Here is a 19,906-nt window from a genome sequence, read left to right on the forward strand (position 1 = left end):
TGGACAAAGCAATGATTTGATAAAGAGTGACAAATGCAATGTTTCTGTTCCAGAAGAATCACTAAACAGGCTAATTCCTCCCTGCTATTTTAGCATTTTTTTCTGAGACTATTGACAAAGTTTATTCCTTCGGCAAATTTCTGTTTGCTTATTGTTTAGCATTCAGAAACTTAGAAGGAAATGCACTGACTGTGTATGCCTCTTCAGCCACACAGAGGTTACCTCAAAGATTACAGATGAAAAAAGTTATTACCCAAACTAGTTTTGGCTTCGTGACATGCTAGTATGTTACATGCCTTTCTCATAATTCCCCAGGAACATGGCCTGTTCTGGAGGGGCTGTTCAACCCACCCGGAGGGCACAGGAGGCTGAGGAGAGGAACTGGAGTAACTGGCACAGGCAGCTGAACTGCCCAGTTTGTGCATAGTGGTACCTCATGGCTTTTTGTGCTTGAGAGAAACAGCAGGATTTTTCTGGGAGAGATTTGTTTCATTTTCTTTATATCAGTTACAGTGGTAAGTATCCAAATATGGAACTAAGGTTGAATTTCGCTCAGCTTCTGAAAATTTGAGTTTGAATTTATGCTTTAAAGTGCAGCTGCAGCATCGCTGTGAAATATGCTGCTACAACTGTACATCTATGATGAAGGGAAAAAAGCATTTTAGAATCTAGTGAAAGATAAAGCTGCTGGCTGAAGGGTGGCAGGCTGCTGTTGCAGCATTTTTTTTTTTGCTAAGCTCTTGCTGTTAAGTAGTCTGGTCACAGTCTTTTAAATAAATTCAGAAATATTTCATTTGAAATGTAGGCCTAGGTAAGCCATGGATTTCATCTCTATAACAACAGGATTTTGTACTAATTTGGATTTTCATTTTTAGCTGAATGCAATACTATTTTATGAACATATATTTCACAAAGATTCCCTCAGATACTTGTAATAAATTAATTTATAGCTACTTGCTCACACACAATAAGTAAACCACAGACTTATTTTTATGGGGAATCTGTACAAACTTTGTGTAATATTGAACAACTGCAAGAGATTAAAAAAACAGAAATAATTAATATGATCTGTTATTATTCTTACCTTTCTTAAATGTTATTTGAAGATGTAAATTCTTCTAGTCCATATAGAGTAATTGCAAAGTCCTGAGCAATGTGCTAGATTTATTGTTTTTTTAATACAAATTCTACTGCAGATGGTATTATACTATATTATACATACAGTGGTACAATGGCACCTTTTATTATTATTTTTTTTTTTCAGCCACGATGCTTGAGCAGTACCCTTTCCTATTCTAATTGTTGGACCAAAAATAAACATAAGCATGTATACTCCGCTTCAGTTTTAGATCTCCAAAATTCTGGAGGCCCAGAAATCCTGTTCTTATTGCTGATGATTGAGCTAAACATCCTGCAGCGCATGAGTAAACCATAAGAGGTATGAATTTAACTGGAAGGTAGGAGTACTATTTTTACTTACTGGTATGTTGACCCTTAATGTGAATTCCTGGTTTTAATGAGGAAATTGGGAAATAATATGTGTGAAGAGTAGAACTATTTTTTTTTTTTCCTACGGCTGCTTCTTGTAAAGAACAACAGAAAACACCTGGCTTTCAAAACACTTTGGTGTGTTACTTGTGTGGGGTATTGTATTGCTGTCATGCTCAGAAAAGAATTGTCTTCCCTTCTTTATTTTCCTCTTTCCTGTAGCTTATACATGCCATTGGAGCTGATTACCAAAAATATATTACTAGAAATTATAGAAATTGCCTTTCCTTTAGAAAAATAGCTTTCTTGAGCATGAACATAATAAAGGACATATTAAAGTTAGCTATTTCTCATGGTGTTTTTGGACGAGAGTTCTTCATGCTGTCCTTGGAGATCACTCATCATCACAAGAACTATTAATGATAATATTATGTAGACAGAAAAACACTTCATGGTTTGGAATTTGAACTTACACAGCATTTTAAGCACACATTTTGTTAGCCATTTTCTCAGCCTCAGCATTAGTACATGTGTAATGAAGATCTAAACAGTATGAGTATTTTGATAGCATATCTGCTTGTATGTAAGTCATATTTTCTGAGTGGGAAGAGAAGTTAAAGCTGGTGTGGTTAGTATTTAGAGTTCCTGCTTTCTTATACACCCACACAACTGGAAATATTCCATAACTTTAAAAGCAGATCAAAGGTCAAGAAAAAGTCAGTTTTATTGTTGTCATGTTCTGGTGCCAACAGTTCTATATTATAATTATTTGCTTTAAAATTGTATTTTTTCAGAGGGGGATTACTGCTCTTCTTGAGCTTACTAAGTCTAGAGGTGAGGGAAAAACCTAATAAAAAAAAAAAAAGGATAAATAAAAGGGGAAATGCTATGGGTCATGCTGATAGCATGAAAGTCCTAGTGGCCCTCAATTTGGACACATGGTGTGAGTGAAATAGTAGCACAAGCAGTAGGAAAAAAAAATCCTCATAAGGCAATGGTAATTAAGACATTAAACCATAAATATGATAGCTCATCCAATTTTCAAGCACTGAGTTATTTATTTAATAATAAAATAGTTTTTCTTGCTTTTTATAATATATAGCTATATTATATAAATATTGGCTGAGATGCACATTTCAGTAGTGTTACGTACTGGCTTTTCTCAGGCAAATCCAAAAGTTCTGTTTTAAAACCTTGCAGTTGAGTAATTAACAAAAAAAGATTATCAGAGATCAATGCCTTAACTGTGTAAAAACTTGTACTAAAAGAAAACCAACAAAAATAAATGTGAATGGAAAGAGCATCTGTCCATTCAGACACTGTACACTCAGAAAATATCACAATTTCTGAGGGAAGTTTATGTCTTAGAATGCTATCACTCCTCTCAAGGAACCATGGGCCTGTAGATCTGGTAGAATCGTAGAATTATAGAATCATAGAATCATAGAATCATAGAATCCTAGGGGTTGGAAGGGACCTCGAAAGATCATCTAGTCCAACCCCCCTGCCAGAGCAGGGTCACCTAGAGTACATCACACAGGAAGGCATCCAGGCGGGTTTTGAATGTCTCCAGCGAAGGAGACTCCACAACATCTCTGGGCAGCCTGTTCCAGTGCTCTGTCACTCTCACAGTAAAAAAATTTTTCCTGATATTCATCTTAAACCTCCTATGCTCCAACTTGTATCCATTACTCCTTGTCCTATCACTGGTCTTCACTGAAAAAAGCTTAACTCCATCGTCTTGACACTCACCCTTTACATATTTGTAAACATTGATGAGGTCCCCCCTCAGTCTCCTTTTCTCCAAACTAAAGAGACCCAGCTCCCTCAGCCTTTCCTCATAAGGGAGATGTTCCACTCCCTTAATCATCCTTGTGGCTCTGCGCTGGACTCTTTCAAGCACTTCCCTGTCCTTCTTGAACTGAGGGGCCCAGAACTGGACACAATATTCCAGATGTGGCCTCACCAATGCAGAATAGAGGGGGAGGAGAACCTCTCTTGACCTACTAACCACACCCTTTCTAATACACCCCAGGATGCCATTGGCCTTCTTAGCCACAAGGGCACACTGCTGACTCATGGTCATCCTCCTGTCTACCATGACCCCCAGGTCCCTTTCACCTACACTGCTCTCCAGCAGGTCAGCCCCCAACCTGTACTGGTGCATGGCGTTTTTCTTCCCCAAATGCAAAACTCTACACTTGCTCTTGTTAAACTTCATCAGGTTTTTCCCCGCCCAAGTCTCCAGCCTGTCTAAGTCTCTCTGAATGGCAGCACAGCCTTCTGGTGTGTCAGCCACTCCTCCCAGCTTGGTGTCATCAGCAAACTTGCTGAGGGTACATTCTGTGCCCTCATCCAGGTCGTTGATGAAGATATTGAACAACACCGGTCCCAGTACCGACCCCTGAGGGACTCCACTAGTCACAGGCCTCCAACTAGATTCTGCCCCATTGACTACAACTCTCTGACTTCTTCCTTTCAACCAGTTCTTGATCCACCTCACTGCCTGATCATCAAACCCATACTTGATCAACTTATCTACAAGGATGCTGTGGGAGACAGTGTCAAATGCTTTACTGAAATCAAGATAGACCACATCTACCGCTCTACCATCATCTATCCACCTAGTAATTTCCTCATAGAAGGCTATGAGGTTAGTCAAACATGACTTACCCTTGGTAAAACCATGTTGACTGCTCTTGATGACCCCCATCTCCTTGATATGTCTAGAGATAGTGCCAAGGACAAGTTGTTCCATTACCTTTCCAGGGATGGAGGTGAGGCTGACCGGTCTATAGTTACCCGGGTCCTCCTTCTTGCCCTTCTTGTAGACTGGAGTGACGTTTGCTATCCTCCAGTCCTCAGGCACCTCTCCAGTTACCCAATCATAGAATCATAGAATCATTAAGGTTAGAAGGGACCTTAAAGATCATCAAGTTCCAACCTCCCTGCCATGAGCAGGGAACCCTGCCATTAGATCAGGTTGCAAAAAACCTCATCCAACCTGGCCTTAAAAACCTCCAGGGATGGGGCAACCTCCCTGGGCAACCCATTCCAGTTCCTCACCATCCTTATAGTAAATAATTTCTTCCTAATATCTAACCTAAATCTCCCCTCTCTCAGTTTAAAACCATTACCCCTTGTCCTATCACTGTCTTCTCTGATGAAAAGCCCCTCCACAGCTTTCCTGTAGCCCCTTTCAAGTACTGGAAGGTGCTATAAGGTCTCCCCAGAGCCTTCTCTTCTCTAGGCTGAACAGCCCCAACTCTCTCAGCCTGTCTTCATAGCAGAGCTGCTCCAGGCCTTTGATCATCTTGGTGGCCCTTCTCTGGACCCTCTCCAACAGGTCTGTATCTTTCTTGTGCTGAGGGCACCAGAACTGTATACAGTATTCCAGGTGGGGTCTCACCAGAGCAGAGTAGAGGGGCAGAATCACCTCCCTGGCTCTGCTGGCCACACTTCTTCAGATGCAGAGACCCCCAAAGTCACCTAGCCCATCCTCCTACCTTGTAATGGGATCAGTTACAGTTCTATCATTCCTGATAGACATTTACCTCGTTTCTTCCTAAAAATCTTTGATAACAGATAACCTCTAATCTCTCCAGGCAATCTATTCAGTCTCTCAGCACACACACTATTAGTTTTTAAAATTAAAATTAATGTTTAATTTTAAACTTTCTCCCAGTTTATTACTTCTTGCCCTGTACAAAATAGACAGGGAAAACAATATTATTCTCCTGTTTATAATGGCTTTTTATGTCCTGGAAGACTGTTACAATGTTGCCTCTAGTTCTCTCACATCAAAACCTTTCTGAAATACAGTGCCCAAAATCAGACATGGTGCCTTAGCTGTGGCCTAAACTACGCAGAGCAGAGCAAAGGGACTATTTTTCATGCCCTGAAGGTTATTCTCTTGTTTATGCATCTCAAGATCATGTTGCCATTCTGCTTTTTTGGCTTGTTGAAAGCTTTCCTTTTTTGTTTTGCTACAGTGTGCTCAGATGCAGGAAGATTTGTTTTTTTAATGCATGCTAAATGTTGTACATTCCCAGGACAAATGTCAGTTATTTTTAAAATATGTCAAAAACAAATTCTGACTCTAACCTTAACCTTCTACATGCTGATTGTGAGCAGCCCTACAGGACTTGCCAGATTCCAGCTGCTTTCTTTTTGTCATTTTCCAAGCAATTCAAACACAAAATATTCTGATCTGGCTGCCAGAATCTGAATGTTGATGTGTAGAACAAAGTGTGTTGTATTTATTTATTGTAAAGAATAGCTGTGTACAGGCATATATTTATATACTTTCAGATAGGCTTCTGCAGGGGTCCCCACATAAACAAACACATTTTGTTGTATTCCATCCTATGGGACAAGAAAAGTAAATGCAAAAGTGCTTTAACTTGGTAGGTTTGTCTTACGCTACCCTACTTAGGCTCCATTTTCCATTTGCTTTGGTGGAATCTGTTCAGTGCCTTTTACTTTAAGCAGCAGGAAGTCAACACTACATATTTTGTTCAGCCAGAAATAAATCTGAGTTTTAAAGTCTTTGAACTCTAACCCTGCAGTTGGATGGTTCTAAGCAATTCTTGACTGACTGCCATTTGTATATGCATCCATCCATGTTGGAACTGTTTTTTAGAATGCTTCCACATCATATTCCCTTTAAATTTTCCTTGACCTGTGCTTCAGAAGAAAAAGCATTTCTTAATTCAAAAAATAGCATAAACTGTTACGATTTTCAAGTTATGAAGTAGCAGTTATAGAGAACTGTTAATTTCTGTAAGCATTTTCAATAAATTTACATGTATTGTTTTCATCTGAATTTGAAGAGGGTGGAGGTGGCTCAAAGGTTGGTTCAATCTTGAAGAGAACTGCATCAAAGGTGATTCAGTCCTACCCAGCTCTTCCTAAAGCTGATGGAAAAAGTTTTCTGTATCCACACAAAGACTTCTATATTTCTGTCCTACGTACATAGACATTAATATCTATGTGGGCTTTTTGAAACCAACTGGACTCCAGAAAGAAAGCCCATACGTGTTTGGAATAGATTGGTGTAGCGGGGATTTACCTGTATTTTTAATATGTACATAAATATGCTAGCCTTCAAAGGTAGATGCTATTTCCCTTCAAGGATTTTCTAAAAATCATGCAAACTTTCTGATAGAACAGAACTCACTTGCGATGAACTAAACGTGGTACTTTGCAAGGTCAAACATTTTTAATATTTGATACATCTTCAAATATTTCTGGAAGCACAGAATGGAGTATCGGTATGGTTTTGGCATTTAGAAATAGTGACCTGGAGCTATACAATGGCAGTGCATTACTTTAAAAGAAAACCAAATAACTGCTTATGAAAATGTTCTTCCAGGAAAAAAAACACAAAGACAACTTCAAGAGGGCTTAGAAATCTATTCGGCCTGTCTGCTGGGAGACTTGGCTGTTCATCAGTCTCTCTTTCATACTTCTGGTTCTGAGTAATGTGTTCACTTCTAGTCACGTAAAAACAACTGCCTTTGTATATTTCCATGAGATCAGTACAGATGCATTCTTATAGTTCAATGAAGTTTGTTCGACAGTCTGTTGAAAATGTAATTGCTGAATCATCACTGCCTGTCCATTATGAGTAAATCCCTCTTACCTTTTAAACAACATGACTCATTTTGAAGGATACAAAAGGTATTTATTATTGTTATTGCTTCTTGGCCTAAGTGGTTATCCAGAGTTTTAGATCCTGCAGACTATTTCTGCTGGAAAACAAGCTCATTATAAGAACAGGGGACCTCAGTAGTGAGCGGCATGAAAGAATGTATGAAGATCTAATTTTGTGCTTAGAGGAGGACCTGAACAACAAGAAGCAAATTATTTTGCCTGTAGCATATCTCCCTTATACAAAGTTAGATACAGATCAGTCAGCCTTGCTTCCATCCCTGAAAAATTGATGGAGCAGCTCATTTTGGAGGTCACCTCTAAGCACATGGAAGAGAATAAGGTTATCAGGAGTAGCCAGAATGGATTTACCAGGGGAAATTATGCTTGACTAATCTGATAGCCTTCTATGATGTTGTGACTGAATGGGTAGACACAGGAAGACCAGTGGATGTAGTTTCTGTGATGGCGTATCATAGTTTTCTTGCTGTACAATGGTCTCCAGCTCCTCCTGTTTGTTGCCCATGCTGTGTGCATTGCTGTAGATGCACTTCAGCTGGGCCAACTGTCCTGACACCTTTCTGGGGGAACAAGCCCTGATTTCCACCTGACTGTGTTCAGACACTTCCTTAGTTACTGACTTATCAATACACCTCATGTCTTGGCTACCACATGTATCACGATCTCCTACCTCCACTGAGACAACAGACTGCAAGACCTTGCTAGCACTTTTACCCACAAGCATTGGCATGCTGCTCCCAGGCTCCTCTCTAGTAAGCCTGGTTTCATCCCCATCCCCCTTCAAACCTAGTTTAAAGCTCTTTTAATGAGTCCTGCTAACTCTCATCCCAGGATCCTTCCCCTTTGGGTTAGGCGTTTCCCACCTGTAGTCAGCATGCCTGGTGTCCTGTAGATCAACCCATGATCAACGAAACCAAAGCCCTGTTGGTTACCAGGAGTTAATCTGCTGGCTCTTTCTGTTTATCCATCAATCCCTGCAACTGGTGGGATAGAGAAGAACACCACTTGTGCTCCTGATTCTTTAACCAACCATCCCAGGGCCCTGAAGTCTCTCTTCATTGCCCTTGGACTTCTGCTACCTACCTCATCACTGCCTATCTGAAATATCAGTAACAGGTAGTAATCAGAGGGCTGAACTAGGTTAGGGAGTTTTCTCCATATATTCTTAATCTTGGCCCCAGTGAGGCAGCTGACTTCCCTAAGAAGCAGGTCTGGCCTGCATATAGGGCCTTCCCTTTAGAAGTGAGTCACCTATGACAAGGACTTGGTCTTTTTTTCTTAACCAAGGTGGTTCTGATGCAAGGCGTGGTCTGACTCTGCCTCAGTGGCACCTCCAAGTTTGATGAACCATCATCCTCATCACTATTTGCTTCCCCTTGCAGGGTATCCTATCTATTTTGCAAAGTCACCTGGGGAGGTGGAACAGTTACTTGAGGGACACACCTACCATGCTGCTTGCACCTTGCAGGGACTTGTCACCATTGGTCCCTATCCTGTAGGCCATCATGGCCAGCCAGGCAGAGAGAAGGCAGGGAGCACTCTGCATCGAGTCCCACCTGACTGGTGGGCCTGATTTGGAGCAGTTAAGTCATGACACCAATGGTCTATCTCCCTCTCACACTCCCTGATATTCCTTAGCCTTTGTGTCACTTGTGAGGAGGCAGAAAGGTGGTGTAAAGGAGGGCCAAGTTTGGATATCCTCACTTTTGTTCCCTGGTGGACTGAAAGTCTAGGACTTGACTGTGGGAATCATGAAGCAGAGGAGTACACAGTACACATACTGCAAGATGAGACAGTCTGGCCAGACAGTGGCGGTTTCCTCTGCAGTTTCAGGCCGTGACTCAGACTAAGCCAGAATTGAAGAATGTGTGATGGAAATTGCAAACTGGGTGGCTACAGGCCAGTTAAATCTGTAACTTGGTCAGTGACAGTGCCCACCTGCCTAAGTCAGATGATATATTCTTTGCAAAGATGTTCTGTGTTTTGTATGATAAGAATCAGTCACAACCAGAAAAACCCCCATATGTTTTTCTGAACAGCCCTTAAACCACAACTTCCTGCACTGTTGTGGTCCCACTGGACAGTGGTAATTACTACTTTTCAGACATAAAAGAACCTAATATTTTTGAGCAAATGGGTGTTGAAACCCATATAAAATGTTGTGGATCACTCAAGTTTTTTCATTATATTCCCAATCCAACAGCCTGTAAACCTAGCAGAGGTAAATCCCACTGTCAGTGGAAATTTCACCTGAGGAAGGGTTTTGTAATTGTGGTTTTCGCAAGGCACATTTGTAGCAAACAAATGCCAACCATTCCTCTTTTCTACTGCAGGGTAATTGTGTTACAGTGAAAGGCTTTTAACTACGAATCTGACTGAATTGCTCAACCCCCCTAGGAGACATTCCTGAAACATGAATTTCAGTCTGGCATGCTGAACGTACTGTTCCTGCAGCTGCTGCTATTGCTGACCAGATCCTCTGTGGGAGGAGGGCTCTTTAGGATAGTAGTGGCAAGGCAATCCTGAGAGTGTGAGAGAACAGTGCTGCTTTGAAGCCTGAATGGCATTGATGAAAACTTCAGCATAGATTTTAAAAGTGGCTTAAGAAATAGTAATTTAAACACAAAACACCCATCTATGTAATAAGATTTACTTACTGTCATTCTGCTGACCAGAGCCTTCCAACTGCTCTGTTTTGTTAACCAGAGTAATAGAATAAAAAGTGATGCACTTTTTACTTTTTAAGGTTAATTTAAAACTCAAAATCAATTAAGCTCTCCCATGTACTATGCTACTTACAGCAATGAGATCAACTGTGCATCAAAAACTGCCTTTTCTGAACGGTGTTTGGCTCATATATATTTATTTAATGCACATAAGCACGAAAACATGCTTATTATTGAGTACCTGTCATGATTTTAATTTATTCTTACGAAAGCAAAGTGTTGGTATTTATCTTCTAGAAAATTTTACTTTTTATCTTGATGCCCAGCCCAAAAGAAATGAAGAGGCCTTGCACAGTTCTAATTTACTTCTGAAAATAATACAGAAACACACTTCAAATAATATTGTTCTCTTACTCAAAATACCTGCATACATAAGGAAAGGACACAAGACTTGGAAAATTGTTCTACGGATACTCTCTCTTATCAGCTCTTTATCTGTTATCAATTACTATCTTTGTTTTGTGTTTTCCCAAACTAAGTTAACTCTTCAGAAACTTCAAGTTAGCATTTTAAATGCTATTAGAGAAATTTAGGAAGTCCTATGCTGCTCAAAACCCTCCTCTCCTTGCCCTGGCTGAAAACTTCTGAGTCAAGGGAGAGTCTTTCCAAGAACTAGTCCTAGCACACAGAACTTCAGGTAGTAAAACATGGCAAACTTGAGAACTTGTATCATCTGTGTATCAGCATGTTTGTGTGATGAATCTTCTCTTCAGAAAGAGGTAGATGCAAATCTAAATCAAGCAATAGGAGACAGGATACATAATAAAGTGACTCATCTCTTTTTGATCAGTGGACTAAGATGAAAAACAAAAGGTTTCAGAAGCCTTATAATAGACACAACCACTCTCCTCCTTCTCTGAGGGTATTTCAAAGAACAGTAATGCATGAGAGAATCCCTACAACTGTTTAACAGCATCTTTCACATGATCAACTAGAAGTGCATTCAGGACTGAACATTGTTCTGACAAGCAAAACATTCTAATGCACAGGATTTTAAGGTTGTGCTGGAAGATAAATGGATTGTCTGGGGCAGTTTCAGGACACTTACCCACTACTGCCAGGTCACACAGTCCTAGAGGATGCAATGATTCATCCACGCTCACAGGAGCATAGATGCCCCAACAGCCTGGAAGACAGAAAATGGGCAAAATGTCAGTTTCAAACTGGATGTCCATAACAAAAGTATTTGAAATAGAGGATAATAACAGAATAGGAAATGGAGCCAGGAGCATGAGCAATTCCTTCTGAATGAAGGAAACTCCACCAGAGAAGTATTTTTTTCAAGGCTAGTCTGGGATCAAGTTCTCTACAGCTTTTGAGGGGCCATTATAAATGTAGTGGGCTTTGCTCTACCACTGTAAGTCAGAGAGGATTCCCATCTATCATACTTGCAAGGAAGTATAAATGTGTTTAAATATGCATGTAGTTCTATTAAGGCCTTTTTATTTTGTCATTTCCTCTGATAATAAAATAATTCTTTATTTGCTGTTCATTTTAAAAGATCCTTTGAGAGCATATTGTAAGTCCTATGAAAAGCTGCTGTTATCCATTCAGATGTGGATTCTTTCAGATTTGTTTCGTAATAAACAGCTGTCATTACTGGGGTACTAGATGTGATCTCAAGGTGTGCATTGCAACTGCATCCTCGTTAAACTTGGAGGTGAGACTTGAGCAGCATTTCTCCCCAAAGCTCTAACTTTCATGCACAGAACGCCCTTAGTGTTTGGGCCAAAAAGAAGCATTAAGTGATCCAAACAGGTCTCAAAGGACTTAGATCATGTGAAATGCTGCTGTATATACCTGCCAGGTATACACAAGCTGTAAATGGGTTTTCAGATCCCACATGGTAAGAGCTCCAGAATGGAAAATAAAAATAAATCTGCTGATGGCTTAACACCTAGAAGACATTCGGCTTTGAAGTTGGATCTTGAAAAGAACTAGGAACTTTGAAACTTTTTCTTGAGTGATCTGATAGACAAGAAAAGCTGAAAAATGTTTTGCTACATCTCCCTCGTGCTCTTCCAAAGGCTCAGGATATCAAGTATCCAGGTTCTGGGCTGTATCAGGCAATCTGCCTCTCTCACATGCCTCTGCTTTCAAGCCTAGTAGGAGTGATACCTACTTTACTCAAGCCTGTTGAATGACACAGGTACAGGTTGCAGGGACACAAAAAACATCCTGGCTGATGGGATAATTTCTAATGTAAATGTGGGTCTTAGTTGAGGTAGGAGGAAGAGAACTTTAACTGGTCTCTGAAAATCTGCTGGACTACAACCAAGGGAAAGCAAGGCAGCCTGAAGAGAACATAAGGCTTATAATAGTTCTCTTTCTCATTTGCACTGTTTACACTTCTGAAATTCCTTGTCTTGTTGGCAGGTCTCTTTCCATGCTCAGGCAAGAAGCAGCCTAGTTTGCTTTTGTTGAAGCTCTTTTTGCCTATAACAACATTTAAGGGGATGGTGGCTCCTAAAGGCAGATCTGAACTCTTTAGAAACCATCATGTTAAGTACCTGTCTTACAGAGGTACAATGCCAAGGATAAGAAGAGCATAGAAAGGAATTGTCCTCTCTCGAACATAGAAAACCCCAGTAACTGGGAAATCTTACAGTGCTATGATGTGTGTAGCTCATACAAATGTGAATAATACGTAACAAAAGAAGGGTCTGTGTAAGGTTAATTACCATGCCTGAGGAACATGCATTATCCAAAAGAGAACAGAATAGCTGGATACAACTGGGGCTCTCAGTGAGCTAATAAGAATTCATGTAGGTCAGCACTGATGTTGTGAGATTGCTCCCAGGACACAAGATAGTTCAGGTGTCTCATTCAGTTGTACAGTTTCTTAAGGAACTATTTAAAATAGTTACTACCATTAGTTAAAAAGTTGTGGGGTTTTTTGTTTGTTTGGTTTGTTTTTTTAAATAAAAGAATTATTCCTTTTCAGTGAAACTCAAAATGGTACCTTTTTAATGTCTGTGTCAAAGTATGAAAGCACAAACCAAGTTCTTTAGATGGCCAAACCAGGTATTTTTAATTTATGTTTTTAAAAAATTGTCATTTTTTGAAACCTGAAACTGTGATAGAAATTGTTACAAAAATTCAAACTCCGTAACTTATGCAAGAAGTAATTGTAACAGCACAGGAAGGATTTCCTTGAACATTTTTGAATGCTCATTCTGTACGTGACAATTTGGGAAAAGAGATACAGTATTCTTCATATATATTACAGTGATGAAGGCAGAGATACTGCATATTTTAATAAGACGGTGGATGAAATACAGTAATATGTACAGGCTTATTTCTTTTACAGTTGAAAATCTTACCTGTTTCCATTTGAAAAAGACGAAAAATGTTTACTAGAGCCCTTCATCTATTAACAGTAGCTGTATATTGCACATTTCCATATTTATATGTATGTCTTTTTGCACACTAGAGGTAATTTGATATGACATCAGTGAAAAGCAAAACAGACTTCTTTTTTGGTTTTAATGACCTTTTGCTCTTTCTAGATTTAAGGTGCTACTACAGAAAATGCCTCACAGATGCAACCCTGCAGAATTCCCAGGACACTGGCAATATGAAGTTTTCTAACTTGGACTTTGCTCACATTTCAAGGCAGCAACTCACAAAGTGGGTAACTTTATTTTTGCTTAAAATTCTGGACTCAAGTAAATTTCAGGTGCAGCCCCATTTTTTTCCAGTGGAGTTGTGAACTTCTGATACTCCTTATGAACCCACTGATGACTAGCAGCTTGAAAAGTATGTTTCACTGTACGTTGTTTACAGTCTAGAGACAGAAGCTTAAATACTGGTGCAGACTGTAGAAACACATAATTTAATGTGGAATGATTAATGGGATAATTAGCATAGCATTCTCATTAAAGGGTATTTTTGAATGTCTAGATCTTTTTATACTTGAGAGGTGTAGAACCATTTTGACTTCTCAATAAATGCCCACATATCTCAGTTGTATGAACCAGTACACAAACCATCCTGCCTTTGAGAAAAGATGCTTCCTGTCTCATGCTAAATGCTCTATAAGAATTCCTAGCTCGGAACTGAGTTGAACACTAGCTCTGCTACCTTTCTTCATCCACTGAGACCCAGAGAAAAGGGGGGAAGGAATAGGATTAGTAGGGATGGAGAAACACCAGGACAAACATTTTGCATAACATACTGCCTTGAAGTCCTGGTAGAAGTTCACATTGCCAATACTACTGTACTGTTGGGAAGAAGTATTATTCACCTGGCTCAAGTGATGGGTTACTGAGGTAGGCACAGATGTAAGTCTGTACTACTGGGATATCATCACTAGTATTGTGTATGAGGTGTGCTTCTAAATCTGTAAGTAAAAAGCCACTTTTCTTATAAAAAAAGATTTTAATTGCAAATAATTTATTCAATTTATTCCTTATCTTCTTCTCCATATGTGAAACTGTTTTAAGTTTTGGAGCATGTTGTGCCTGGACTCAAATTATCAAACTGCACCAGTAATTTCTGTGGTGAAGATGATTCAGTTTCATATTGGCTTTTTAAATTTTTATATAAAACGTATTGTAGATTTGTGAAATAAAGCAGCCAAGTAAATACAGATATTTTATTTGGGGGGGGATAGGGAGGCAGACATTGGTTAAATTGCGTATCCGAGTCATGAACAACTGAAGTGGTGTTTGTGTTGCTTAGCTACAGTTTCTGTTTAGTTGGCAATGGAGTTCACTGACAATATTTTAGCTTCTGCTCTTGACAGCTACAAACATGTTTACATGTAATCTTCTAAACTCAAATATACTTAAATGCATGCCTAATATACCTCCTCAAATGAGTGCAAGGGATAGGATTGCAAAGTTGCAGGGTCAACACTGAACAGCACAGTCATACTTGGCTAATTACAAAAAGTTTTCAGTTTGTTGGACCATTTCCTCAGCTGTTAATACTCTGCCCTGCCATATGCAGAACAAAGTTCAGGAGCAAACGTGAACAATTTGCTAGTCTGCTTGGCAGAAGCCAGACAGTACTGATGGCCTCAGGAGACTGATGCTGAGTTTTTGCCCATTTAATCTCTGCTCAGCCTCCCCAGTTTACCAAAAAAGCTATTTTTCTTTCCAACCACACTAATAAGGGCAATGTGCAGAAGACTGGTAGATGACTAATGCTTACCAAGTGTTACAAGACTTGAACGGAGAGAAATATGAAACCTTGTGACCCTGACTCAGAATAGTCAAACTCCATCTGCTCTAGACCTTCATATGGGAAGAATGCTTCAGGCTTTTTATTGTGGACATGTTTGGAGCTAGGGTAAGGAATGGTGATTATTTCAGTCTTGTTCATTTTGAGACGCAAAATTTTCATGAAAAAAAAATATATACATTAACATCTCTGGGAAGAATTGATCTTAAGAGATTGAGACAACCCTCAGATTTGAAGCTTAAAGTGAAGTGTAGGATTTAAATGTAAACAGGACTCTTCAAGTAACCACTAGACAAAAGACTTGGCTGTTTGTCAGCTGAAGTAACTTCAGAGCTCACGCAGGAACACAAAATGTAAATGGATCATACGGATCCATTTACAACATACAGACAAAAATGTTGTATTATCATAAGGGTTTGAATGACATACCACATATCTCATGTTGTCAAAATATCTTTGGAATTTTGAAAGTTCTCTGTGAGCATTTCACAGCTCAAGGAGTAGCATTCAACACAGTGAAATTCCGTGAGATCCTATTTTGAAAAGTAATGAAGGACTAATCATAGTGTTTAAAATTAGTAGTAGCTTATCTTGAAAGGATCATATGATCACATTTTTATCTGCAAATGGAAATAGTGAGAACTTCTTAAATATATGCAGTTGGTGAACTTGTGGCTGAGAGAAACAATTTTAACAACATTCTCTAACTTTCTTGGAGTATGAATCATCTTTCACACAGTTTTACATGGAAAAATTGTTATCTTACAAGTCATGATTAATTCAGGTTTTGTTTTAATTTTTTTTACATTACTTTTTCCAGCAGGGAAAGCTCAAGAACTGCAACTACTGAATCTCACAAAAGTAGAAAAGAAGAATGAAGAGGTACTATAGGTTACAGCATATTAATCAGTGGCTGGTAGAGTCTTTTACAACAAAATTTGGTATGACACTTTAGCAGTTATTTGGTGTGAGAAATCATCATGACAGATATATTAAAAACACCAATTAAAATTACCATTGATTCCTCCTTACACAAACTGAGTCATGCCAAGCCAGTGTCAGTATTCCTGAATACCCATACTAGAGAATGCCTAACATCTCACTGACATTTTTTCCCTGAAATATCAATATCATGTTTCTCTCATTATCCTGAATCCTAGAGTAGTTTTAAAAAGAAAAATATGAAAGGATCAGTACACCAATAGGAAATACTAGTAACGTTTCACTATGATTGTGCACTTTTTGTTCAGTTGTTTTGTCATCAGTCTCACTGTTGTCAGGTTTGTGCATCTTGTTGGCATCTTTGAAACTACCAACCAGGGAAACCCTAATCATTGTGTACCATTTTTACAGAATGGGTGCTTTTGGGTCTTGTTAGAGGTCGCTGGTTTTTCAGTGAGAAATTATTTATTTATGAAATTAAATAACCTTAATTTCTACAAATATGCCAACAATCACTGACAAAAAGCAGGTTTACTGTCTGTACTACTTTCTGGGTTTGGCCCTAATAAACTGGATAATACAGTAGGAGACTTCTTGTTGATACTTTTTAAACCATCTCTTCTATATTGGTTAACAAGAAAAAACTGAAGAGAAATTACAAAAAATAATAATAGGAATGATATCCCTGATCACATAAAGACCTCAGGGTATGCATACCTGACTCTCCTTATTCCATTGGAATCCAGGAAATTCTCAAATGCTCTAATGCTAAAAATGTGTAAAAAAAATCAGAAATTAATAAAAAATGTTAATTATTTTCTGCATGGAATTTAAAATTAATTGTAGATACTCTTTGACAACAACTAGATTGATAAGTAAAGTAAGTGTTTGGCTTAGAATAATCCAGGAATATACTTCTATTGCCCCACGTATTTACCTCAGACAGTTATCTCCTAGATATATATTTTTCCAGATTCTTTTTCCTTGTTTCCAAGTTATTTGCAAAAGTGTAGTCTCACACTGAAAGGCTTTCTAATCCTGCTTTTGGAGGCAGGAGAGAAGGTTGGCTTTTTTTCTGACGATTATGAAGTCAGAACGTTTATGGTGACAGCCAAAGCCCCTTACCTCTAGCAAACTATTGTCCAGCAGCTTGTGAGCTAATAGCTGTATCTGTCTTCAAACAAAGTCTGATTTAGTTTTATCTAACTAATCCAGTCTAAGAAGATTTGCTATTTTTATCAGAAATTGAACAAGCACACTTTTATAAATGAAGTTATTTTCAGATACTTTGTTTTGAAGAGGATTTTATGGAATTCTAAACATAAGCTTTTCAACATATTTCTGAGTTTGATGGGCTTTCCATTTCAGGTTTGATACATAGCTGTGCAGTTCACATAAAGGTATTTATTCCTCTGTCTGCTGTCTGGAAAGCTAAATTTAATTACATTAATAGAATGAAGAATAAAAAGCATGGATCATGCACACTGGTGAATGTAATTCACTTTGCCAATTGTTTTTATGGTAATATGGGATAAGGTAGCAGGTATTCACTTTGCAGTGGTAGGACCAGGAAGAATAGTACCATTTCTTCCAGTGTAATACTAAACAGCAAAAACACTGAAAATTTAAAAAATTATGATATTTCTACAAAGCCCCACTATGGTCACTTGGCTGACAAGGTCACTTGGCTACACTTCTGAACATACCCACATTTGGTTCCTTTTATAATTTAATTTATGATAAAAAGCTGTTGTTAAGGTTGCATACAAATCCTACTGTGTACTGTAAGGAGATAAATTAGAACAATAAAAATGCCAAATCCAAAAATCAGCAGTTGAAATTTCTAAACCAAGGCACAGTAAAAATTTAAAGAAAGCAAAAGGAAAGTATTATCAGAAGAGATACAAATCTCATAAGCTTCTTGCACTATAAATGAAGATAAGTGAAGCACAAAAACATTACTTTCAATTCCCTCTTGTATAGATTCTTAGTGTTGAGGCGTCTGCTATGGCATGAAGTATTCTTCTGCCAGAAAATGAGCATCAATTTCATAAACTGAGCTTTTGAAATAATTGAAAATGTAGAGTACATTAGAGAACATTACAGCATAATATTAGTTAATCAGATTTCATGTTATAGCATTTGCCAGTGCAAAAGCATAATGCAATGGCACGATTTATATCAAGCACGTTAAATCCTCTCAGAGTGCTTGTTAATAGTACCAAAATGCTGGCAATTTTTGTATCTACAAAGTGAATGTATTTGCATTTCTTGTACCCAGCAGCCTTGGAGTGATGGATTACAGATCCCATTCCACTTTCTCCAAAACTCCATGCAAGATAGTAATGAGAAATGTTTCCCGTGTTTAGCGTCTACAGGATCTGCAGGGCCACTTCTGCATGACCTCCATTTGTATAACATTTATATTCTACTACTCATCCAATCTAACTTGGGTTAATGGCAAAACTTTTGTGTCCCTGAGAGCTTTCAACAGGAAAGCAGTGCTGACAGCTTGGTGTGGATCCCCTGTCAGACTGCTGCTGGACATTTGCTTCCCAGGGGGATCTGTAAAAATCAAAAGTTTTCAAGGTTTTCTTCTTCCTGTGCCCCATCCTGCTATTAGCTTTAAATAATACCTTATGGATATACTTATATGGTCAAAATACAAGACTGGGTACTTGTGTTGGATAGGAACACATAACACGTTTGTGAGTCTAAGTAGCTCTAGGAAGGAAAGCAGACTGCCTGCTGGAGTGTTTTTTAATACTGAGCCTATTGCATTAGTAAGTACATAGCTGCTAGAGCTGGGTGCTTCTCACTAAATATCTCCGCTAAATATAACTGTATTAAGTCTTCTAGACTCACCAGTGAGGAAACATAAGAGCCTTACCTTATAAGTAATTAAGGTTACTACACTAAATCCACCACTCCACTGCTGCCTAACTCTGGAGCTCATACATGCTTCAAGAATTAAAACCCAAGCATGTCTACCAAGAAAGACTGTATCATAACACCAGTGTAGGAGCACTGCATCTCTGGTGATAATAGTGGGACATCAAATATTTTCTTTGTAAAGAACAACACTAGTAAGCTAATGCCTGAATATGTTTTGGTAGGAAGTGAGTGTAGCACTGCAGTATTTTTGGATTAGTTTGATCACACACCATGCTGTCCCTCCTTTCCTTCCTGCCTGATACTATTTTAGCAATATTCAAGGTTTTTAAAAATCAGGCCAGAAATCAAGAGCCAGGACTTGATTTACATACTACTCACAAATGGCAGCTGTAGGGCAAATAGAAAATGTCAAGTGATCACAATCAGTGCCTTTTTTTCCTACTGAAAAGACTCTTTCCATATTCACATAGGGTAAATTGAAAGAAAAGGAAATAAAAATGCGTTTTCTCTTCATAGTACTCCTTTGGCATGGATAAGAAGCACTTAAAGTACAGCAGATGTGCTTCTGCTGTACAATGGAAATGAAGTCTTTTATAACATCTGTTTAAATATTTTTACTTCAGTACATATACTGCTGTAATTGGACTGTGGCATGTTATCCTCATGGCCTTCTTTCCCAGAGGGAAAAAAGCCCTATGTTAGTTTCAAATATGTAAATGTTTTACAAGATTATAATAAGATGACAGAATATTTCTTGGCTTATTGAGGGCACAACAAAAAATGCTTTAAAATGAAAGTTGTACGATTTTCCCTGGTTTGCCTGCTTGCAAATATTAACTGAAGCACTTCTGGTGGATCTGTGTAATACATTCTCAATAGGAGGATACTGTAACCTCATGTCTTTCAGAGAGGAGAAAGCCCAGACTAAATCAGTCCCTCTGCCAAAGTGTACTGAGAGTGTTAGTGAGGCAATGTGTGCTTGTACAGTGTACATC

General features: G+C 38.6%; 1 long non-coding RNA gene across 1 annotated transcript in view; it reads right to left on the reverse strand.

Annotated features, from left to right (window-relative positions):
* The window catches only part of LOC127386311 (uncharacterized), a 50,896-nt gene that overhangs the window by 24,622 nt on the left and 6,368 nt on the right, over positions 1 to 19,906 (reverse strand). Inside the window, exon 2 of the long non-coding RNA XR_007889851.1 lies at positions 10,936 to 11,013. This is a non-coding gene — a long non-coding RNA (uncharacterized LOC127386311). The remainder of the gene's footprint in view (positions 1 to 10,935; positions 11,014 to 19,906) is intronic.

This window comes from Apus apus, chromosome 6 (genome assembly GCF_020740795.1).
Source record: "Apus apus isolate bApuApu2 chromosome 6, bApuApu2.pri.cur, whole genome shotgun sequence".
Lineage (NCBI taxonomy): Eukaryota > Metazoa > Chordata > Aves > Apodiformes > Apodidae > Apus > Apus apus.